Source organism: Carica papaya, chromosome 5 (assembly GCF_054855325.1).
Source record: "Carica papaya isolate Zhongbai chromosome 5, ASM5485532v1, whole genome shotgun sequence".
NCBI classification, from domain to species: Eukaryota; Viridiplantae; Streptophyta; class Magnoliopsida; order Brassicales; family Caricaceae; genus Carica; species Carica papaya.
The window spans coordinates 28,501,275-28,523,246 of NC_142313.1; the positions used below are offsets into that span (position 1 = coordinate 28,501,275).

The 21,972-nt window shown below is 46.5% G+C and overlaps 8 non-coding genes and 32 pseudogenes across 8 annotated transcripts; 16 read left to right on the forward strand and 24 right to left on the reverse strand.

Moving 5' to 3' along the window:
• Positions 1-198: 198 nt before the first annotated feature.
• LOC148259020 (5S ribosomal RNA) lies at positions 199-317 on the reverse strand (annotated as a pseudogene).
• Positions 318-876: 559 nt separating this feature from the next.
• LOC148259021 (5S ribosomal RNA) lies at positions 877-995 on the reverse strand. Its single transcript, XR_015819737.1, has one exon. It is a non-coding gene; the product is annotated as a 5S ribosomal RNA (ribosomal RNA).
• A 591-nt stretch (positions 996-1,586) lies between these two features.
• On the reverse strand, positions 1,587-1,705 carry LOC148259022 (5S ribosomal RNA; annotated as a pseudogene).
• A 560-nt stretch (positions 1,706-2,265) lies between these two features.
• LOC148259023 (5S ribosomal RNA) lies at positions 2,266-2,384 on the reverse strand. The gene has a single exon (XR_015821030.1). It is a non-coding gene; the product is annotated as a 5S ribosomal RNA (ribosomal RNA).
• Positions 2,385-2,589: 205 nt separating this feature from the next.
• Positions 2,590-2,708, reverse strand: LOC148259024 (5S ribosomal RNA; annotated as a pseudogene).
• A 563-nt stretch (positions 2,709-3,271) lies between these two features.
• LOC148259025 (5S ribosomal RNA) lies at positions 3,272-3,390 on the reverse strand (annotated as a pseudogene).
• Positions 3,391-3,599: 209 nt separating this feature from the next.
• Positions 3,600-3,718, reverse strand: LOC148259026 (5S ribosomal RNA; annotated as a pseudogene).
• Positions 3,719-3,921: 203 nt separating this feature from the next.
• LOC148259027 (5S ribosomal RNA) lies at positions 3,922-4,040 on the reverse strand (annotated as a pseudogene).
• Positions 4,041-4,601: 561 nt separating this feature from the next.
• Positions 4,602-4,720, reverse strand: LOC148259028 (5S ribosomal RNA; annotated as a pseudogene).
• A 209-nt stretch (positions 4,721-4,929) lies between these two features.
• LOC148259029 (5S ribosomal RNA) lies at positions 4,930-5,048 on the reverse strand (annotated as a pseudogene).
• A 204-nt stretch (positions 5,049-5,252) lies between these two features.
• LOC148259030 (5S ribosomal RNA) lies at positions 5,253-5,371 on the reverse strand (annotated as a pseudogene).
• A 207-nt stretch (positions 5,372-5,578) lies between these two features.
• Positions 5,579-5,697, reverse strand: LOC148259031 (5S ribosomal RNA; annotated as a pseudogene).
• Positions 5,698-5,900: 203 nt separating this feature from the next.
• On the reverse strand, positions 5,901-6,018 carry LOC148259032 (5S ribosomal RNA; annotated as a pseudogene).
• Positions 6,019-6,580: 562 nt separating this feature from the next.
• Positions 6,581-6,699, reverse strand: LOC148259033 (5S ribosomal RNA; annotated as a pseudogene).
• A 205-nt stretch (positions 6,700-6,904) lies between these two features.
• LOC148259034 (5S ribosomal RNA) lies at positions 6,905-7,023 on the reverse strand. Its single transcript, XR_015821115.1, has one exon. It is a non-coding gene; the product is annotated as a 5S ribosomal RNA (ribosomal RNA).
• Positions 7,024-8,019: 996 nt separating this feature from the next.
• On the reverse strand, positions 8,020-8,138 carry LOC148259035 (5S ribosomal RNA; annotated as a pseudogene).
• Positions 8,139-8,343: 205 nt separating this feature from the next.
• On the reverse strand, positions 8,344-8,462 carry LOC148259036 (5S ribosomal RNA). Its single transcript, XR_015821079.1, has one exon. It is a non-coding gene; the product is annotated as a 5S ribosomal RNA (ribosomal RNA).
• Positions 8,463-9,021: 559 nt separating this feature from the next.
• On the reverse strand, positions 9,022-9,140 carry LOC148259037 (5S ribosomal RNA). The gene has a single exon (XR_015820997.1). It is a non-coding gene; the product is annotated as a 5S ribosomal RNA (ribosomal RNA).
• A 235-nt stretch (positions 9,141-9,375) lies between these two features.
• Positions 9,376-9,494, reverse strand: LOC148259038 (5S ribosomal RNA; annotated as a pseudogene).
• Positions 9,495-9,702: 208 nt separating this feature from the next.
• LOC148259039 (5S ribosomal RNA) lies at positions 9,703-9,821 on the reverse strand (annotated as a pseudogene).
• Positions 9,822-10,026: 205 nt separating this feature from the next.
• On the reverse strand, positions 10,027-10,144 carry LOC148259040 (5S ribosomal RNA; annotated as a pseudogene).
• Positions 10,145-10,349: 205 nt separating this feature from the next.
• On the reverse strand, positions 10,350-10,468 carry LOC148259041 (5S ribosomal RNA). The gene has a single exon (XR_015820125.1). It is a non-coding gene; the product is annotated as a 5S ribosomal RNA (ribosomal RNA).
• A 209-nt stretch (positions 10,469-10,677) lies between these two features.
• LOC148259042 (5S ribosomal RNA) lies at positions 10,678-10,796 on the reverse strand (annotated as a pseudogene).
• An 882-nt stretch (positions 10,797-11,678) lies between these two features.
• LOC148259043 (5S ribosomal RNA) lies at positions 11,679-11,797 on the reverse strand (annotated as a pseudogene).
• A 570-nt stretch (positions 11,798-12,367) lies between these two features.
• Positions 12,368-12,486, forward strand: LOC148259044 (5S ribosomal RNA). Its single transcript, XR_015820063.1, has one exon. It is a non-coding gene; the product is annotated as a 5S ribosomal RNA (ribosomal RNA).
• A 563-nt stretch (positions 12,487-13,049) lies between these two features.
• Positions 13,050-13,168, forward strand: LOC148259045 (5S ribosomal RNA; annotated as a pseudogene).
• A 209-nt stretch (positions 13,169-13,377) lies between these two features.
• Positions 13,378-13,497, forward strand: LOC148259046 (5S ribosomal RNA; annotated as a pseudogene).
• Positions 13,498-13,704: 207 nt separating this feature from the next.
• On the forward strand, positions 13,705-13,823 carry LOC148259047 (5S ribosomal RNA). Its single transcript, XR_015821107.1, has one exon. It is a non-coding gene; the product is annotated as a 5S ribosomal RNA (ribosomal RNA).
• A 563-nt stretch (positions 13,824-14,386) lies between these two features.
• LOC148259048 (5S ribosomal RNA) lies at positions 14,387-14,505 on the forward strand (annotated as a pseudogene).
• Positions 14,506-15,064: 559 nt separating this feature from the next.
• Positions 15,065-15,184, forward strand: LOC148259049 (5S ribosomal RNA; annotated as a pseudogene).
• Positions 15,185-15,388: 204 nt separating this feature from the next.
• LOC148259050 (5S ribosomal RNA) lies at positions 15,389-15,507 on the forward strand (annotated as a pseudogene).
• A 563-nt stretch (positions 15,508-16,070) lies between these two features.
• On the forward strand, positions 16,071-16,189 carry LOC148259051 (5S ribosomal RNA; annotated as a pseudogene).
• A 563-nt stretch (positions 16,190-16,752) lies between these two features.
• Positions 16,753-16,871, forward strand: LOC148259052 (5S ribosomal RNA; annotated as a pseudogene).
• A 209-nt stretch (positions 16,872-17,080) lies between these two features.
• LOC148259053 (5S ribosomal RNA) lies at positions 17,081-17,199 on the forward strand (annotated as a pseudogene).
• A 208-nt stretch (positions 17,200-17,407) lies between these two features.
• On the forward strand, positions 17,408-17,526 carry LOC148259054 (5S ribosomal RNA; annotated as a pseudogene).
• Positions 17,527-18,089: 563 nt separating this feature from the next.
• Positions 18,090-18,208, forward strand: LOC148259055 (5S ribosomal RNA; annotated as a pseudogene).
• Positions 18,209-18,767: 559 nt separating this feature from the next.
• On the forward strand, positions 18,768-18,886 carry LOC148259056 (5S ribosomal RNA; annotated as a pseudogene).
• Positions 18,887-20,327: 1,441 nt separating this feature from the next.
• LOC148259057 (5S ribosomal RNA) lies at positions 20,328-20,446 on the forward strand (annotated as a pseudogene).
• Positions 20,447-20,656: 210 nt separating this feature from the next.
• Positions 20,657-20,775, forward strand: LOC148259058 (5S ribosomal RNA; annotated as a pseudogene).
• A 562-nt stretch (positions 20,776-21,337) lies between these two features.
• Positions 21,338-21,456, forward strand: LOC148259059 (5S ribosomal RNA; annotated as a pseudogene).
• The last annotated feature ends 516 nt before the right edge of the window (positions 21,457-21,972 follow it).

Sequence of the window (21,972 nt, forward strand, 5' to 3'; positions counted from 1 at the left end):
TTCGCACTGCAAATACATACACTCCTTCTCCTTTCTTCCCCCTCCCGTCATTTGTTTCCTTGTGCGTTCACACTTCACCTCTCATTCTCGTTCTAATATCGATTAAAATGCCCCTGCTTCTTGACTCACATTTGCGTACAAACCAGCGGACCCTAGTTCCAGACGTGCGTAACGTCACACGACCCGTCTGAAAAAAAATTAGTGCGACACGGGGACTTCCCAGGAGGTCACCCATCCGAGTACTAATCTCGCCCAAGCACACTTAACAGCGGAGTTCTGATGGGATTCGGTGCATTAGTGCTGGTATGATCGCACCTGTTTAATTTTGGGCTGCAAATACATAAAGTCATTCCCTTTTCTTCCCCCTCCCGTCATTTGTTTCCTTGTGCGTGCGCACTGCACCTCCCGTTCTCATTCTAAAATCAAGTAAAATGCTACAGCGCCGTGACTCACATTTGCGAACAAACCTGAGGACCATAATACAAGTCGTGCGTAACGTCGAAAGAATCATCTGCAAAAAAATGGGTGCAACACGAGGACTTCACAAGAAAATGGGTGAAATATAAGGACTTCGCATGAGGTAACCCATGCTAGTACTACTCTCGCCCAAGCACCCTTACCTACGGAGTTCTGATAGAATCCGTTGCATTAGTGCTGGTATGATCGCACCTGTTTCATTTCGTGCTGAAAATACATACACTCCTTCTCCTTCCCTCCCCCTCTCATCAATTGTTTCCTTGTGCGTTCACACTGCACCTCTCCTTCTCGTTCTAATATCGATTAAAATGCCCCTGCTTTTTAACTCACATTTACGTATAAACCAGTGGACTCTAGTTTCAGTCGCGCGTAACGTCGAACAACCCGTCTGAAAAAAAATTGGTGCAACACGAGGACTTCCTAGGAGGTCACCCATCCGAGTACTACTCTCGCCCAAGCACACTTAACTGCGGAGTTCTGATGGGATCCGGTGCATTAGTGCTGGTATGATCGCACCCGTTTAATTTCGCGCTGCAAATACATAAACTCCTTCTCCTTTCTTCTCCCTCCCGTCATTTGTTTCCTTGTGCGTGCGCACTGCACCTCCCGTGCTCGTTCTAATGTCAAGTAAAATGCTACGGTGCCGTGACTCACATTTGTGAATAAATCTGTGGACCATAATTCAAGTCGCGCATATCGTCGAAAGAATCATCTGCAAAAAAATAGGTTCAACAGGAGGACTTCCTAAGAAAATGGGTGAAATATAAGGACTTCGCAGGAAGTCACCCATCCTAGTGCTACTCTCGCCCAAGCACCCTTAACTTGCGGAGTTCTGATAGAATCCGTTGCATTGGTGCTGGTATGATTGCTCATGTTTCATTCTGCGCTGCAAATACATACACTTTTTCTCCCTCCATCCCCCCTCCCATCATTTGTTTCCTTGTGCGTGCGCACTGCACCTCCCGTACTCGTTCTAATATCAAGTAAAATGCTACGGTGCGGTGACTCACATTTGCGAATAAACCTGAGGACCATAATTCAAGTCGCGCGTATCGTCGAAAGAATCATCTGCAAAAAAATGGGTGCAACACGAGGACTTCTTAAGAAAATGGGTGAAATATAAGGACTTCGCAGGAGGTCACCCATCCTAGTACTACTCTCGCCTAAGCACACTTAACTGCAGAGTTCTGATGGGATCCAGTGCATTAGTGCTGGTATGATGCCACTTGTTTAATTTTGCGCTTCAAATACATACACTCCTTCTCTTTTCTTCCTCCTCCCGTAATTTGTTTCCTTGTGCGTGCGCACTGCACCTCCCGTACTCGTTCTAATATAGAGTAAAATGCCAAGGCGCTGTGACTCACATTTGCGAATAAACCTGCGGACCATAAATCAAGTCGCGCGTAACGTCGAAAGAATCATCTGCAAAAAGATGGGTGCAACACGACGACCTCCCAAGAAAATGGGTGAAATATAAGGACTTCGCAGGAGGTCACCCATCTGAGTACTTTTCTCGCCTAAGCACCCTTAACTGCAGAGTTCTGATAGAATCCGTTGCATTAGTGTTGGTATGATCCCTCATGTTTCATTCTGCACTGCAAATACATACACTCTTTCTCCTCCCATCCCCCCTCCCGTCATTTGTTTCCTTGTGCGTGCACTCTGCATCTCTCTTTCTCGTTCTAATATCAAGTAATATTCCCCGGCACCATGACTCACCTTTGCAAAAGAACCAGCGGTTTATAATTCCATTCGCGCGTAACGTCGAACAACCCATCCGAAAAAAAATAGGTGCAACACGAGGGCTTCCCAAGTGGTCACCCATCCGAGTACTACCCTCGCCCAAGCACACTTAACTGCGGAGTTCTGATGGGATCTGGAGCTTTAGTGCTGGTATGATTGCACCTGTTTAATTTCGCGCTGCAAATACATACACTCATTCTCCTTTCTTCCCCCTCTCGTCATTTGTTTCCTTGTGCGTTCACACTTCACCTCTCATTCTCGTTCTAATATCAATTAAAATGCCCCTGCTTCTTGACTCACATTTGCGTATAAACCAGCGGACCCAAATTCCAGTCGCGCGTAACGTCGAACAACCCGTCTGAAAAAAAATTGGTGCGACACGAGGACTTCCTAGGAGGTTACCCATCCGAGTACTACTCTCGCCCAAGCACACTTAACTGCGGAGTTCTGAAGGGATCCGGCGCATTAGTGCTGGTATGATCGCACCCCTTTAATTCCGCGCTGCAAATACATAAACTCCTTCTCCTTTCTTCCCCCTCCCGTCATTTGTTTCCTTGTGCGTGCGCACTACACCTCCCGTGCTCGTTCTAATATCAAGTAAAATGCTTCGGTGCCGTGACTCACATTTGCGAATAAACCTGAGGACCATAATTCAAGTCGCGCGTATCGTCGAAAGAATCATCTGCAAAAAAATAGGTGCAACACGAGGACTTCCTAAGAAAATGGGTGAAAGATATGGACTTCGCAGGAGGTCACCCATCCTAGTGCTACTCTCGCCCAAGAACCCTTAACTTGCGGAGTTCTGATAGAATCCGTTGCATTTGTACTGGTATGATTGCTCATGTTTCATTCTACGCTGCAAATATATACACTTTTTCTCCCTCCATCCCCCCTCCCGTCATTTGTTTCCTTATGCGTGCACTCTGCATCTCTTTTTCTCGTTCTAATATCGATTAAAATGCCCCTGCTTCTTGACTCACATTTGCGTATAAACCAGTGGACCCTAGTTCCAGTCGCGCGTAACGTCGAACGACTCGTCTGAAAAAAAAAATTAGTGCGACACGAGGACTTCCCAGGAGGTCTCCCATTCGAGTACTACTCTCGCTCAAGCACACTTAACTGCGGAGTTCTGATGGGATCCGGTGCATTAGTGCTGGTATGATCGCACCTGTTTAATTTCGCGCTGCAAATACATAAACTCTTTCTCCTTTCTTCCCCCTCCCGTCATTTGTTTCCTTGTGCGTGCGCTCTGTACCTCTCGTTCTCGTTCGAATATCAAGTAAAATGCCACGGTGCCGTGACTCACATTTGCGATTAAATCTGCGGACCATAATTAAAGTCGCGCGTAACGTCGAACGGCACATCTGAAAAAAAGAAAATGGGTGCAACACGAGAACTTCCCAGGAGGTAACCCATCATTGTACTACTTTCGCCAAAGCACACTTAACTGCGGAGTTCTGATGGGATCCGGTGCATTTGTGTTGGTGTGACCGCACCTGTTTAATTTTGTGCTGAAAATACATACACTCCTTCTTCCCTCCCCCCTCCCATCATTTGTTTTCTTGTGCGTTCACACTGCACCTCTCCTTCTCGTTCTTATATCGATTAAAATGCCCCTGATTCTTGACTCACATTTGCGTATAAACCAGCGGACCATAGAACCAATCGCGCGTAACGTCGAACGACTCGTCTGAAAAAAAATTGATGCGACACGAGGACTTCCCAGGAGGTCACCAATCCGAGTACTACTCTCGCCCAAGCACACTTAACTGCGGAGTTCTGATGGGATCCAGCGCATTAGTGCTAGTATGATCGCACCCCTTTAATTTCGCGCTGCAAATACATAAACTCCTTCTCCTTTCTTTCCCCACCCGTCATTTGTTTCCTTGTGCGTGCGCATTGCACCTCCCGTGCTCGTTCTAATATCAAGTAAAATGCTAAGGTGTCGTGACTCACATTTGCGAATAAACCTGAGGACCATAATTCAAGTCGCGCGTATCGTCGAAAGAATCATCTGCAAAAAAATGGGTGCAACACGAGGACTTCCTAAGAAAATGGGTGAAATTTAAGGATTTCGCAGGAGGTCACCCATCCTAGTGCTACTCTCGCCCAAGCACCCTTAACTTGCAGAGTTCTGATAGAATCCGATGCATTCGTGCTGGTATGATTGCTCATGTTTCATTCTGCGCTGCAAATACATACACCTTTTCTCCCTCCACCCCCCTCCCGTCATTTGTTTCCTTGTGCGTGCACTCTGCATCTCTCCTTCTCGTTCTAATATCGATTAAAATTCCCCTGTTTCTTGACTCACATTTGCGTATAAACCAGTGGATCCTAGTTCTAGTCGCGCGTAACGTCGAACGACCCGTCTGAAAAAAAAATTAATGTGACATGAGGACTTCCAAGAAGGTCACCCATCCAAGTACTACTCTCGCCCAAGCACACTTAACTGCGGAGTTCTGATGGGATCCGGTGCATTAGTGCTGGTATGATCGCACCTGTTTAATTTCGCGCTGCAACTACATAAACTACTTCTCCGTTCTTCCCCCTCCCGTCATTTGTTTCCTTGTGCGTGCGAACTGCACCTCTTGTTCTCGTTCAAATATCAAGTAAAATGCCACAGCGCCGTCACTTACATTTGCCAATAAATCTGCGGACCATAATTAAAGTCGCGCGTAACATCGAACGGCACATCTGAAAAAAAGAAAATGGGTGCAACACGAGAACTTCCCAGGAGGTAACCCATCATTGTACTAATTTCGTCAAAGCACACTTAACTGCGGAGTTTTGATGGGATCCGGTGCATTTGTGCTGGCGTGAGCGCACCTGTTTAATTTCGGGCTGAAAATACATACACTCCTTCTTCCCTCCCCCCCTCCCATCATTTGTTTCCTTGTGCATTCACACTGCACCTCTCCTTCTCGTTCTAATATCGATTAAAATGCCCGTGATTCTTGACTCACATTTGCGTATAAACCAGCAGATTATAGTTCCAGTCGCGCGTAACGTCGAACGACCCGTCTGAAAAAATATTGGTGCGACACGAGGACTTCCCAAGAGGTCACCCATCCGAGTACTACTCTCGCCCAAGCACACTTAACTACGCAGTTCTGATGGGATCCGGTGCATTAGTGCTGGTATGACCGCACCCATTTAATTCCACGCTGCAAATACATAAACTCCTTCTCCTTTCTTCCCCCTCCCGTCATTTGTTTCCTTGTGCGTGCGCACTGCACCTCTCGTTCTCGTTCAAATATCAAGTAAAATACCACAGCGCCGTGACTCACATTTGCGAATAAATCTGCGGACCATAATTAAAGTCGCGCGTAACGTCAAACGGCACATCTGAAAAAAAAAATGGGTGTAACACGAGAACTTCCCAGGAGGTAACCCATCATTGTACTACTTTCGCCAAAGCACACTTAACTGCGGAGTTCTGATGGGATCCGGTGCATTTGTGCTTGTGTGACCGCACCTGTTTAATTTCGTGCTGAAAATACATACACTCCTTCTTCCCTCTCCCCCTCCCATCATTTGTTTCCTTGTGCGTTCACACTGCACCTCTCCTTCTCGTTCTAATATCGATTAAAATGCCCCTGATTCTTGACTCACATTTGCGTATAAACCAGCTAACCATAGTTCCAGTCGCGTGTAACGTCGAATGACCCATCTAAAAAAAATTGTTGCGATACGAGGACTTCCCAAGAGGTCACCCATCCGAGTACTATTCTCTCCCAAGCACACTTAACTGCAGAGTTCTGATGGGATCCAGTGCATTAGTGCTGGTATGATGCCACTTGTTTAATTTTGCGCTTCAAATACCTACACTCCTTTTCTTTTCTTCCTCATCCCGTCATTTGTTTCCTTGTGCGTGCGCACTGCACCTCCCGTACTCGTTCTAATATCAAGTAAAATGCCACGGCGCCGTGACTCACATTTGCGAATAAACCTGCGGACCATAAATCAAGTCGCGCATAACGTCGAAAGAATCATCTGCAAAAAGACGGGTGCAACACGAGGACCTCCCAAGAAAATGGGTGAAATATAAGGACTTCGCAGGAGGTCACCCATCCGAGAACTTTTTTCGCCCAAGCACCCTTAACTGCGGAGTTCTGATAGAATCCGTTGCATTAGTGCTGGTATGATCCCTCATGTTTCATTCTGCACTGCAAATACATACACTCTTTCTCCTTCCATCCCCCCTCCCGTCATTTGTTTCCTTGTGCGTGCACTCTGCATCTCTCTTTCTCATTCTAATATCAAGTAATATGCCCCGGCACCGTGACTCACCTTTGCAAATGAACCAGCGGTTTATAATTCCATTCGCGCGTAACGTCGAACAACCCATCCGAAAAAAAAATAGGTGCAACACGAGGGATTCCCAGGTGGTGACCCATCCGAGCACTATTCTCGCCCAAGCACACTTAACTGCGGAATTCTGATGGGATCCGGAGCTTTAGTGCTGGTATGATCGCACCTGTTTAATTTCGTGCTGCAAATACAAACACTCCTTCTCATTTCTTCCCCCTCCCATCATTTGTTTCCTTGTGCGTTCACACTTCACCTCTCATTCTCGTTCTAATATCGATTAAAATGCCCCTGCTTCTTGACTCACATTTGCGTATAAACCAGCGAACCCCAGTTCCAGACGCGCGTAACGTCGAACGACCCGTTTGAAAAAAAATTGGTGCGACACGAGGACTTCCCAAGAGGTCACCCATCCGAGTACTAATCTCGCCCAAGCACACTTCACTGCGGAGTTCTGATGGGATCCGGTGCATTAGTGCTGGTATGATCGCACCCGTTAAATTTTGTGCTGCAAATACATAAACTCATTCCCCTTTCTTCCCCCTCCCGTCATTTGTTTCTTTGTGCGTGCGCACTGCACCTCCCGTTCTCGTTCTAGTATCAAGTAAAATGCTACAACGCCGTGACTCACATTTGCGAATAAACATGAGGACCATAATTCAAGTCACGGGTAACGTCGAAAGAATCATCTGCAAAAAAATGGGTGCAACACGAGGACTTTCTAAGAAAATAGGTGAAATATAAGGACTTCGCATGAGGTCACCCATCCTAGTGCTACTTTCGCCCAAACACCCTTAACTTGCAGAGTTCTGATAGAATCCGTTGCATTGGTGCTGGTTTGATCGCTCATGTTTCATTATGCGCTGCAAATACATACACTATTTCTCCCTCCATCCCCTCTCCCGTCATTTGTTTCCTTGTGCGTGCACTCCGCATCTCTCCTTCTCGTTCTAATATCAAGTAAAATGCCCTAGCATCGTGACTCACCTTTGCAAATGAACCAGCAGTTTATAATTGCATTCACGCGTAACGTCGAGCGTCCCATCCGAAAAAAAATTGGTGCAACATGAGGACTTCCCAGGAGGTCACCATAAATCAAGTGGCGCGTAACGTCGAAAGAATCATCTGCAAAAAGATGGGTGCAACACGAGGACCTCCCAAGAAAATGGGTGAAATATAAGGACTTCGCAGGAGGTCACCCATCCGAGTACTTTTCTCGCCCAAGCACCCTTAAATGCGGAGTTTTGATAGAATCCGTTGCATTAGTGCTGGTATGATCCCTCATGTTTCATTCTGCACTGCAAATACATACACTCTTTCTCCTCCCATCCCCCCTCCCGTCATTTGTTTCCTTGTGCGTGCACTCTGCATCTCTCTTTCTCGTTCTAATATCAAGTAATATGCCCCGGCACCGTGACTCACCTTTGCAAATGAACCAGCAGTTTATAATTCCATTCGCGCGTAACGTCGAACAACCCATCCGAAAAAAAATAGGTGCAACACGAGGGCTTCCCAAGTGGTCACCCATCCGAGTACTACGCTCGCCCAAGCACACTTAACTGCGGAGTTCTGATGGGATCCGAAGCTTTAGTGCTGGTATGATCGCACTTGTTTAATTTCGCGCTACTAATACATACACTCCTTCTCCTTTCTTCCCCCTCCCGTCATTTGTTTCGTTGTGCATTCACACTTCACCTCTTATTCTCGTTCTAATATCGATTAAAATGCCCCTGCTTCTTGACTCATATTTGTGTATAATTTAGCGGACCCTAGTTGCAGACGCGCGTAACGTCGAACGACCCGTCTGAAAATAAATTGGTGCGACACGAGGACTTCCCAAGAGGTCACCCATCCGAGTACTAATCTCGCCCAAGCACACTTCACTGCGGAGTTCTGATGGGATCCGGTGCATTAGTGCTGGTATGATCGCACCTGTTTAATTTCGCACTGCAAATACATAAACCCATTCCCCTTTCTTCCCCCTCCCGTCATTTGTTTCCTTGTGCGTGCGCACTGCACCTCTCGTTCTCGTTCTAATATCAAGTAAAATGCTACAGCGCCGTGAATCACATTTGCGAATAAACCTGAGGACCATAATTCAAGTCGCGCGTAACGTCGAAAGAATAATCTGCAAAAAAATGGGTGCAACACGAGGACTTCACAAGAAAATGGGTGAAATATAAAGACTTCGCAGGAGGTAACCCATGCTAGTACTACTCTCGCCCAAGCACCCTTACCTATGGAGTTCTGATAGAATCCGTTGAATTAGTGCTGGTATGATCGCACCTGTTTCATTTCGTGCTGAAAATACATACACTCCTTCTCCTTCTCTCCCTCTCCCATCAATTGTTTCCTTGTGCGTTCACATTGCACCTCTCCTTCTCGTTCTAATATCGATTAAAATGCCCCTACTTCTTGACTCACATTTGCGTATAAACCAGCAGACTCTAGTTCCAGTCGCGCGTAACGTCGAACGACCCGTCTGAAAAAAAATTGGTGCGACACGAGAACTTCCCAAGAGGTCACCCATCCGAGTACTACTCTCGCCCAAGCACACTTAACTGCGGAGTTCTGATGGGATCCGGTGCATTAGTGCTGGTTTGATCGCACCCATTTAATTCCGCGCTGCAAATACATAAACTCCTTCTCCTTTCTTCCCCCTCCCGTCATTTGTTTCCTTGTGCGTGCGCACTGCACCTCCCGTACTTGTTCTAATATCAAGTAAAAAGCCACGGCGCCGTGACTTACATTTGCGAATAAACCTGCGGACCATAAATCAAGTGGCGCGTAACGTCGAAAGAATCATCTGTAAAAAGATGGGTGCAACACGAGGACCTCCCAAGAAAATGGGTGAAATATAAGGACTTCGCAGGAGGTCACCCATCCGAGTACTTTTCTCTCCCAAGCACCCTTAACTGCGGAGTTCTGATAGAATCCGTTGCATTAGTGCTGGTATGATCCCTCATGTTTCATTCTGCACTACAAATACATACATTCTTTCTCCTCCCATCCTCCCTCCCGTCATTTGTTTCCTTTTGCGTGCACTCTGCATCTCTCTTTCTCGTTCTAATATCAAGTAATATGCCCCGGCACCGTGACTCACCTTTGCAAATGAACCTGCGGTTTATAATTCCATTCGCGCGTAACGTCGAACAACCCATCCGAAAAAAAAAATAGGTGCAACACGAGGGCTTCCCAGGTGGACACCCATCCGAGTACTACTCTCGCCCAAGCACACTTAACTGCGGAGTTCTGATGGTATCCGGAGCTTTAGTGCTTGTATGATCGCTCCTGTTTAATTTCGTGCTGCAAATACATACACTCCTTCTCCTTTCTTCCCCCTCCCGTCATTTGTTTCCTTGTGCTTTCACACTTTACCTCTCATTCTCGTTCTAATTTCGATTAAAATGCTCCTGCTTCTCGACTCATATTTGCGTATAAACCAGCGGACCCTAGTTTCAGACGCGCGTAACGTCGAACGACCCGTCTGAAAAAAAATTGGTGCGACACGAGGACTTCCCAGGAGGTCAACCATCCGAGTACTAATCTCGCCAAGCACACTTAACTGCGGAGTTCTGATGGGATCCGGGGCTTTAGTGCTGGTATGATCGTACCTGTTTAGCTTCGCACTGCAAATACATACACTCTTTCTCCTTTCTTCCCCCTCCCGTCATTTGTTTTCTTGTGCGTTCACACTTCACCTCTCATTCTCGTTCTAATATCGATTAAAATGCCCCTGCTTCTTGACTCACATTTGCGTATAAACCAGCGGACCCTAGTTCCAGACGCGCGTAACGTCGAAAGACCCGTCTGAAAAAAAATTGGTGCGACACGAGGACTTCCCAGGAGGTCACCCATCCGAGTACTAATCTCGCCCAAGCACACTTCACTACGGAGTTCTGATGGGATCCAGTGCATTAGTGCTGGTATGATCGCACCTGTTTAATTTGGCGCTGCAAATACATAAACTCATTCCCCTTTCTTCCCCCTCCCGTCATTTGTTTCCTTGTGCGTGCGCACTGCACCTCCCGTTCTCGTTCTAATATCAAGTAAAATTCAACGGCGCCGTAACTCACATTTGTGAATAAACCTGAGGACCATAATTCAAGTCGCGCGTAACGTCGAACGACACATCTGAAAAAAAGAAAATGGGTGCAACACGAGAACTTCCCAGGAGGTAACCCATCATTGTACTACTTTCGCCAAAGCACACTTAACTGCGGAGTTCTGATGGGATCCGGTGCATTTGTGCTGGTGTGACCGCACCTGTTTAATTTCGCGCTGAAAATACATACACTCCTTCTTCCCTCCCCCCCTCCCATCATTTGTTTCCTTGTGCATTCACACTGCACCTCTCATTCTCGTTCTAATTTTGATTAAAATGCCCCTGATTCTTGACTCACATTTGCGTATAAACCAGCAGACTATAGTTCCAGTCGCGCGTAACGTCGAACGACCCATCTGAAAAAAAATTGTTGCGATACGAGGACTTCCCAAGAGGTCACCCATCCAAGTACTACTCTCGCCCAAGCACACTTAACTGCAGAGTTTTGATGCGATCCAGTGCATTAGTGTTGGTATGATGCCACTTGTTTAATTTTGCGCTTCAAATACATACACTTCTTCTCTTTTCTTCCTCCTCTTGTCATTTGTTTCCTTGTGCATGCGCACTGCACCTCCCGTACTCGATCTAATATCAAGTAAAATGCCACGGCACCGTGACTCATATTTGCGAATAAACCTGCGGACCATAAATCATGTCGCGCGTAACGTCGAAAGAATCATCTGCAAAAAGACGGGTGCAACACGAGGACCTCCCAAGAAAATGGGTGAAATATAAGGACTTCGCAGGAGGTCAACCATCCGAGTACTTTTCTCGCCCAAGCACCCTTAAATGCGGAGTTTTGATAGAATCCGTTGCATTAGTGCTGGTATGATCCCTCATTTTCCTTCTGCACTGCAAATACATACACTCTTTCTCCTCCCATCCCCCCTCCCGTCATTTGTTTCCTTGTGCGTGCACTCTGCATCTCTCTTTCTCATTCTAGTATCAAGTAATATGCCCCAGCACCGTGACTCACCTTTGCAAATGAACCAGCGGTTTATAATTCCATTCGCGCGTAACGTCGAACAACCCATCCGAAAAAAAATAGGTCCAACACGAGGGCTTCCCAAATGGTCACCAATCCGAGTACTACGCTCGCCCAAGCACACTTAACTGCGGAGTTCTGATGGGATCCGGAGCTTTAGTGCTGGTATGATCGCACCTGTTTAATTTCGCGCTACAAATACATACACTCCTTCTCATTTCTTCCCCCTCCCGTCATTTGTTTCCTTGTGCGTTCACATTTCACCTCTCATTCTCGTTCTAATATCGATTGAAATGCCCCTGCTTCTTGACTCACATTTGCGTAAAAACCAGCGGACCCTAGTTCCAGACGCGCGTAACGTCGAAAGACCCGTCTGAAAAAAAATTGGTGCGACACGAGCAATCATACCAGCACCAATGCAACAGATTCTATCAGAACTCCACAAGTTAAGGGTGCTTGGGCGAGAGTAGCACTAGGATGGGTGACCTCCAGCGAAGTCCTTATATTTCACCCATTTTCTTAGGAAGTCCTCGTGTTGCACCCATTTTTTTGCAGATGATTCTTTCGAGGATACGCGCGACTTGAATTATGGTCCTCAGGTTTATTCGCAAATGTGAGTCACGGCACCGTAGCATTTTACTTGATATTAGAACGAGCACGGGAGGTGCAGTGCGCACGCACAAGGAAACAAATGACGGGAGGGGGAAGAAAGGAGAAGGAGTTTATGTATTTGCAGCGCGAAATTAAACCGGTGTGATCATACCAGCACTAATGCACCGGATCCCATCAGAACTCTGCAGTTAAGTGTGCTTGGGCGAGAGTAGTACTCGGATGGGTGACCTCTTGGGAAGTCCTCGTGTCGCACTAATTTTTTTTTTCAGACGGGTCGTTCGATGTTGTGCGCGACTGGAACTAGGGTTCGCTGGTTTATACGCAAATGTGAGTCAAGAAGCAAGGGCATTTTAATTGATATTAGAACGAGAAGGAGAGATGCAGAGTGCACGCACAAGGAAACAAATGACGGGAGGGGGGATGGAGGGAGAAAAAGTGTATGTATTTGCAGCGCAGAATGAAACATGAGTAATTATACCAGCACCAATGCAACGGATTCTATAAGAACTCCGCAGGTTAAGGGTGCTTGGGCGAGAGAAGCACTAGGATGGGTGACCTCCTGCGAAGTCCTTATATTTCACCCATTTTCTTAGGAAGTCCTCGTGTTGCACCCATTTTTTTGCAGATGATTCTTTCGGCGATACGCGCGACTTGAATTATGGTCCTCAGGTTTATTCGCAAATGTGAGTCACGGCATCGTAGCATTTTACTTGATATTAGAACGAGCACGGGAGGTGCAGTGCACCCGCACAAGGAAACAAATGATGGGAGGGGGAAGAAAGGAGAAGGAGTATATGTATTTGCAGCTCGTAATTAAACGGATGCGATCATACCAGCACAAATGCACCGGATCCCATCAGAACTCCGCAGTTAAGTGTGCTTTGGCGAAAGTAGTACAATGATGGGTTACCTTCTGGGAAGTTCTCGTGTTGCACCCATTTTCTTTTTTTCAGATGTGTCGTTCGACGTTACGCGCGTCTTTAATTATGGTCCACAGATTTATTCGCAAATGTGAGTCACAGCGCTGTGGCATTTTACTTGATATTTAAACGAGAACGAGAGGTGCAGTGCGCACGCACAAGGAAATAAATGACGGGAGGGGGAAGAAAGGAGAAGGAGTTTATGTATTTGCAGCGCAGAATTAAGCAGGTGCGATCATACCAGCACAAATGCACCGGATCCCATCAGAACTCTGCAGTTAAGTGTGCTTTTGGCGAAAGTAGTACAATGATGGGTTACCTCCTGGGAAGTTCTCGTGTTGCACCCATTTTTTTTTTCAGATGTGCCGTTCGACGTTACGCGCGACTTTAATTATGGTCCGCAGATTTACTCGCAAATGTGAGTCACGGCGCCGTGGCATTTTACTTGATATTAGAACGAGCACGGGAGGTGCAGTGCGCACGCACAAGGAAACAAATGACGGGAGGGGGAAGAAATGAGAAGGAGTTTATGTATTTGCAGCGCGAAATTAAACAGGTGCGATCATACCAGCACTAATGCACCGGATCCCATCAGAACTCCGCAGTTAAGTGTGCTTGGGCGAGAGTAGTACTAGGATGGGTGACTTCTTGGGAAGTCCTCGTGTCGCACTAATTTTTTTTTTCAGACGGGTCGTTCGACGTTATGCGCGACTGGAATTAGGGTTCGCTGGTTTATACGCAAATGTGAGTCAAGAAGCAGGGGCATTTTAATTGATATTAGAACGAGAAGGAGAGATGCAGAGTGCACGCACAAGGAAACAAATGACGGGAGGGGGGATGGAGGGAGAAAAAGTGTATGTATTTGCAGCGCAGAATGAAACATGAGCAATCATACCAGCACCAATGCAACAGATTCTATAAGAACTCCGCAGGTTAAGGGTGCTTGGACGAGAGAAGCACTAGGATGGGTGACCTCCTGCGAAGTCCTTATATTTCACCCATTTTCTTAGGAAGTCCTCGTGTAGCACCCATTTTTTTGCAGATGATTCTTTCGACGATACGCGCGACTTGAATTATGGTCCTCAGGTTTATTCGCAAATGTGAGTCACGGCACCGTAGCATTTTACTTGATATTAGAACGAGCACGGGAGGTGCAGTGCGCACGCACAAGGAAACAAATGACGGGAGGGGGAAGAAAGGAGAAGGAGTTTATGTTTTTGCAGCGCAGAATTAAAAGGGTGCGATCATACCAGCACTAATGCACCGGATCCCATCAGAACTTCGTAGTTAAGTGCGCTTGGGCGAGAGTAGTACTCGGATGGGTGACCTCCTAGGAAGTCCTCGTGTCGCACCAATTTTTTTTCAGACGGGTCGTTCAACGTTACGCGCGACTGGAACTGGGGTCCGCTAGTTTATACGCAAATGTGAGTCAAGAAGCAGGGGCATTTTAATCGATATTATAACGAGAAGGAGAGGTGCAGTGTGAACGCACAAGGAAACAATTGACGGGAGGGGGAAGAAAGGAGAAGCAGTGTATGTTTTTGCAGTGCGAAATTAAACAGGTGCGATCATACCAGCACTAAAGCCCCGGATCCCATCAGAACTCTACAGTTTAGTGTGCTTGGGCGAGAGTAGTACTCGGACGGGTTACCTCTTGCGAAGTCCTTATATTTCACCCATTTTCTTGGGAGGTCCTTGTGTTGCACCCATCTTTTTGCAGATGATTATTTCGACGTTACGCGCGACTTGATTTATGGTACGCAGGTTTATTCACAAATGTGAGTCACGACGCCGTGACATTTTACTTGATATTCGAACGAGTACAGGAGGTGCAGTGCGCACGCACAAGGAAACAAATGACGGGAGATGGACGAAAAGAGAAGGAGTGTTTGTATTTGAAGCGTAAAATTAAACAAGTGGCATCATACCAGCACTAATGCACTAGATCCCATCAGAACTCTGCAGTTAAGTGTGCTTGGGCGAGTGTAGTACTCGGATGGGTGACCTCCTGGGAAGTTCTCGTTTTGCACCTTTTTTTTTTTCAGATGTGCCGTTCGACGTTACGCGCAACTTTAATTATGGTCCGCAGATTTATTCGCAAATGTGAGTCACGGCGCCGTGGCATTTTACTTGATATTTGAACGAGAACGAGAGGTGCAGTGCGCATGCACAAGAAACAAATCACGGGAGGGGGAAGAAATGAGAAGGAGTTTATGTATTTGCAGCGCGAAATTAAACAGGTGCGATCATACCAGCACTAATACTCCGGATCCCATTAGAACTCCACAATTAAGTGTGCTTGGGCGAGAGTAGTACTCAGATGGGTGACATCCTGGGAAGTCCTCGTGTCGCACTAATTTTTTTTTTTAGATGGGTCGTTCGACGTTACGCGCGACTGGAACTATGGTCCATTGGTTTATACGCAAATGTGAGTCAAGAAGCCGAGGCATTTTATTCGATATTAGAACGAGAAGGAGAGATGTAGAGTGCACGCACAAGGAAACAAATGACGGGAGGGGGGATAGAGGGAGAAAAAGTGTATGTATTTGCAGCGCAGAATGAAACATGAGCAATCATACCAGCACTAATGCAACGGATTCTATCAGAACTCCACAAGTTAAGGGTGCTTGGGCGAGAGTAGCACTAGGATGGGTGACCTCCTGCGAAGTCCTTTTTTTTCACCCATTTTCTTAGGAAGTCCTCGTGTTGCACCCATTTTTTTGCAGATGATTCTTTCATCGATACGCGCAACTTGAATTATGGTCCTCAGGTTTATTCGCAAATGTGAGTCACGGCACCGTAGCATTTTACTTGATATTAGAACGATCACGGGAGGTGCAGTGCGCACGCACAAGGACACAAATGACGGGAGGGGGAAGAAAGGAGAAGGAGTTTATGTATTTGCAGTGCGAAATTAAACAAGTGCGATCATACCAGCACTAATGCACCGGATCCCATCATAACTCCGCAGTTAAGTGTGCTTGGGCGAGAGTAGTACTCGGATGGGTGACCTCTTGGGAAGTCCTCGTGTCGCACTAATTTTTTTTTTCAGACGGGTCGTTCGATGTTCTGCGCGACTGGAACTAGGGTTCGCTGGTTTATACGCAAATGTGAGTCAAGAAGCAGGGGCATTTTAATTGATATTAGAACGAGAAGGAGAGATGCAGAGTGCACGCACAAGGAAACAAATGACGGGAGGGGGGATTGAGGGAGAAAAAGTGTATGTATTTGCAGCGGAGAATGAAACATGAGCAATCATACCAGCACCAATGCAACGGATTCTATAAGAACTCCGTAGGTTAAGGGTGCTTGGGCGAGAGAAGCACTAGGATGGGTGACCTCCTGCGAAGTCCTTATATTTCACTCATTTTCTTAGGAAGTCCTCGTGCTGCACCCATTTTTTTGCAGATGATTCTTTCGACGATACGCGCGACTTGAATTATGATCCTCAGGTTTATTCGTAAATGTGAGTCACGGCATCGTAGCATTTTACTTGATATTAGAACGAACACGGGAGGTGCAGTGCACCCGCACAAGGAAACAAATGATGGGAGGGGGAAGAAAGGAGAAGGAGTTTATGTATTTGCAGCGCGGAATTAAACGGGTGCGATCATACCAGCACAAATGCACCGGATCCCATCAGAACTCCGCAGTTAATTGTGCTTTGGCGAAAGTAGTACAATGATGGGTTACCTCCTGGGAAGTTCTCGTGTTGTTTCTATTTTCTTTTTTTTAGAGGTGTCGTTCGACGTTACGCGCGTCTTTAATTATGGTTCGTAGATTTATTCGCAAATGTGAGTCACGGCGCCGTGGCATTTTACTTGATATTTAAACGAGAACGAGAGGTGCAGTGCGCACGCACAAGGAAATAAATGACGGGAGGGGGAAGAAAGGAGAAGGATTTTATGTATTTGCAGCGCGGAATTAAAGAGGTGCGATCATACCAGCACAAATGCACCGGATCCCATCAGAACTCCGCAGTTAAGTGTGCTTTGGCGAAAGTAGTACAATGATGGGTTACCTCCTGGGAAGTTCTCGTGTTGCACCCATTTTCTTTTTTTTAGATGTGCCGTTCGACGTTACGCGCGACTTTAATTATGGTCCGCAGATTTATTCACAAATGTGAGTCACGGCGCCGTGGTATTTTACTTGATATTTGAACAAGAACGAGAGGTGCAGTGCGCACGCACATGGAAACAAATGACGAGGGGGAAAGAAAGGAGAAGGAGTTTATGTATTTGCACCGCAAAATTAAACAGGTGCGATCATACCAGCACTAATGCACCGGATCCCATCAGAACTCTGCAGTTAAGTGTGCTTGGGCGAGAGTAGTACTCGAATGGGTGACCTCTTGGGAAGTCCTTATGTTGCACTAATTTTTTTTTTCAGACGGGTCGTTCGACGTTACGCGCGACTGGAACTAGGGTCCACTGGTTTATACGCAAATGTGAGTCAAGAAGCAGGGGCATTTTAATCAATATTAGAAGGAGAATGAGAGATACAGAGTGCACGCACAAGGAAACAAATGACGGGAGGGGGGATGGAGGGAAAAAATGTGTATGTATTTGCAGCGCAGAATGAAACATGAGCAATCATACCAGCACCAATGCAACGGATTCTATCAGAACTCCGCAAGTTAAGGGTGCTTGGGCGAGAGTAGCTCTAGGATGGGTGACCTCCTGCGAAGTCCTTATATTTCAACCATTTTCTTAGGAAGTCCTCGTGTTGCACCCATTTTTTTGCAGATGATTCTTACGACGATACGCGCGACTTGAATTATGGTCCTCAGGTTTATTCGCAAATGTGAGTCATGGCACCGTAGCATTTTACTTGATATTAGAACGAGCACGGGAGGTGCAGTGCGCACGCACAAGGAAACAAATGACGGGAGGGGGAAGAAAGGAGAAGGAGTTTATGTTTTTGCAGTGCAGAATTAAAAGGTTGCGATCATACCAGCACTAATGCACCGGATCCCATCAGAACTTCGCAGTTAAGTGCGCTTGGGCGAGAGTAGTACTCGGATGGGTGACCTCTTGGGAAGTCCTCGTGAGGCACCAATTTTTTTTCAGACGGGTCGTTCGACGTTACGCGCGACTGGAACTGGGATCCGCTCGTTTATACGCAAATGTGAGTCAAGAAGCAGGGGCATTTTAATCGATATTATAACGAGAAGGAGAGGTGCAGTGTGAACGCACAAGGAAACAATTGATGGGAGGGGGAGGGAAGGAGAAGGAGTGTATGTATTTTCAGCACGAGATGAAACAAGTGCGATCATACGAGCACTAATGCAGCGGATTCTATCAGAACTCCGTAGGTAAGGGTGCTTTGGTGAGAGTAGTACTAGCATGGGTTACCTCCTGCGAAGTCCTTATATTTCACTCATTTTCTTGTGAAGTCCTCGTGTTGCACCCATTTTTTTGCAGATGATTCTTTCGACGATACGCGCGACTTGAATTATGGTCCTCAGGTTTATTCGCAAATGTGAGTCACGGCACCGTAGCATTTTACTTGATATTAGAACGAGCACGGGAGGTGCAGTGCGCACGCACAAGGAAACAAATGACGGGAGGGGGAAGAAAGGAGAAGGAGTTTATGTATTTGCAGCGCAAAATTAAACAGGTGCGTTCATACCAGCACTATTGCCCTGGATCCCATTAGAACTCTGCAGTTAAGTGTGCTTGGGCGAGAGTAGTACTCAGATGGGTGACCTCCTGGGAAGTCCTTGTGTTGCACCAATTTTTTTTCAGACGGGTCGTTCGACATTACGCGCGACTGGAACTATGGTCCGCTGGTTTATACGCAAATGTGGGTTAAGAATCAGGGGTATTTTAATCGATATTAGAACGAGAAAAAGAGGTGCAATGTGAACGCACAAGGAAACAAATGATGGGAGGGGGGGAGGGAAGAAGGAGTGTATGTATTTTCAGCATGAAATTAAACAGGTGCGGTCATACCAGCACTAATGCATCGGATTCTATCAGAACTCCGTAGGTAAGGGTGCTTGGGCGAGAGTAGTACTAGCATGGGTTACCTCCTGCAAAGTCTTTATATGTCACCCATTTTCTTGTGAAGTCCTCGTGTTACACCCATTTTTTTGCAGATGATTCTTTCGACGTTACGCGCGACTTGAATTATGGTCCTCAGGTTTATTCGCAAATGTGAGTCACGGCGCTGTAGCATTTTACTTGATATTAGAACGAGAACGGGAGTTGCAGTGCGCATGCACAAGGAAACAAATGACGGGAGGGGGAAGAAAGGGGAATGAGTTTATGTATTTGCAGCGCAAAATTAAACAGGTGCGATCATACCAGTACTAATGCACCGGATCCCATCAAAACTCTGCAGTGAAGTGTACTTGGGCGAGATTAGTATTCGGATGGGTTGTTCGACATTACATGCGAATGGAATTATAAACCGCTGGTTTATTTGTAAATGTGAGTCACGGTGCCGGGGCATATTAGTTGATATTAGAACGAGAAAGAGAGATGCAGAGTGCACGCACAAGGAAACAAATGACGGGAGGGGGGATGGGAGGAGAAAGAGTGTATGTATTTGCAGTGCAGAATTAAACAGGTGCGATCATACCAGCACTAATGCAGCGGATTCTATCAGAACTCCGTAGGTAAGGGTGCTTGGGCGAGAGTAGTACTAGCATGGGTTACCTCCTGCGAAGTCCTTATATTTCATCCATTTTCTTGTAAAGTCCTCGTGTTGCACCCATTTTTTTGCAGATGTTTCTTTCGACGTTACGCGCGACTTGAATTATGGTCCTCAGGTCTATTCGCAAATGTGAGTCACGGCACCGTAGTATTTTACTTGATATTAGAACGAGCACGGGAGGTGCAGTGCACACGCACAAAGAAACAAATGATGGGAGCGGGAAGAAAGGAGAAGGAGTTTATGTATTTGCAGCGCGAAATTAAACGGGTGTGATCATACCAGCACTAATGCACTGGAAGTCCTTGTGTTGCACCAATTTTTTTTTCAGACAGGTCGTTCGACGTTACGCGCGACTGGAACTATGGTCCGCTGGTTTATACGCAAATGTGAGTCAACAATCAGGGGTATTTTAATCGATATTAGAACGAGAAGGAGAGGTGCATTGTGAACGCACAAGGAAACAATGGGAGGGGGGGAGGGAAGAAGGAGTGTATGTATTTTCAGCACAAAATTAAACAGAGGCGGTCACACCAGCACAAATGCACCGGATCCCATCAGAACTCCGCAGTTAAGTGTGCTTTGGTAAAAGTAGTACAATGATGGTTTACCTCTTGGGAAGTTCTCGTGTTGCACCCATTTTCTTTTTTTCAGATGTGCCGTTCGACGTTACGCGCGACTTTAATTATAGTCCGTAGATTTATTCGCAAATGTGAGTCACGACGCTGTGGCATTTTACTTGATATTTGAACGAAAACGAGAGGTGCAGTGCGCACGCACAAGGAAACAAATGACGGGGGGGGGGGGGGAAGGAGAAGGAGTTTATGTATTTGCAGCTCAAAATTATACATGTGTGATCATACCAGCACTAATGCGCCAGATCCCATCAGAACTCCGCAGTTAAGTGTGCTTGGGCGAGAGTAGTACTCGGATGGGTGACCTCCTGGGAATTCTTCGTGTCACACTAATTTCCCGTTCAGACGGGTCGTTCGACGTTACGCGCGACTGGAACTAGGGTCCGCTGGTTCATTTGCAAAGGTGAGTCACGGTGCCGGGGCATATTACTTGATATTAGAACGAGAAGGAGAGATGCAGAGTGTATGCACAAGGAAACAAATGAAGGGAGGGGGGATGGAGGGAGAAAAAGTTTATGTATTTGCAGCGCAGAATGAAACATGAGCAATCATACCAGCACCAATGCAACGGGTTCTATCAGAACTCCGCAAGTTAAGGGTGTTTGGGCGAGAGTAGCACTAGGATGGGTGACCTCCTGCGAAGTCCTTATATTTCACCCATTTTCTTAGGAAGTCCTCGTGTTTCACCCATTTTTTTGCAGATGATTCTTTCGACGATACGCGCGACTTGAATTATGGTCCTTAGGTTTATTCGCAAATGTGAGTCACGGCACCGTAGCATTTTACTTTATATTAGAACGAGCACGGGAGGTGCACTGCGCACGCACAAGGAAACAAATGACGGGAGGGGGAAGAAAGGAGATGGAATTTATGTATTTGCAGCGCGAAATTAAACGGGTGCTATCATACCAACACTAATGCACCGGATCCCATCAGAACTCCGCAGTTAACTCTGCTTGGGCGAGAGTAGTACTCGGATGGGTGACCTCCTGGGAAGTCCTCGTATCGCAACAATTTTTCTTCAGATATGTCGTTCGACTTTACGCGCGACTGGAACTAGGGTCTGCTGGTTTATACGCAAATGTGAGTCAAAAAGCAGGGGCATTTTAATCGATATTAGAACGAGAAGAAGAGGTGTAGTGTGAACGCACAAGGAAACAATCGATGGGAGGGGGAGGGAAGGAGAGGGAGTGTATGTATTTTCAGCACGAAATGAAACAGGTGCGATCATACCAGCACTAATGCAACGGATTCTATCAGAACTCCGCAGCTAAGGGTACTTGGGCGAGAAAAGTACTCGGATGGGTGACCTCCTACGAAGTCCTTATATTTCCCCCATTTTCTTGGGAGGTCCTCGTGTTGCACCCATCTTTTTGCAGATGATTCTTTCGACGTTACGCGCGACTTGATTTATGGTCCGCTGGTTTATTCGCAAATGTGAGTCACGGCGCCGTGGCATTTTACTTGATATGTGAACGAGAACGGGAGGTGCAGTGCACAAGCACAAGGAAACAAATGACGAGAGATGGA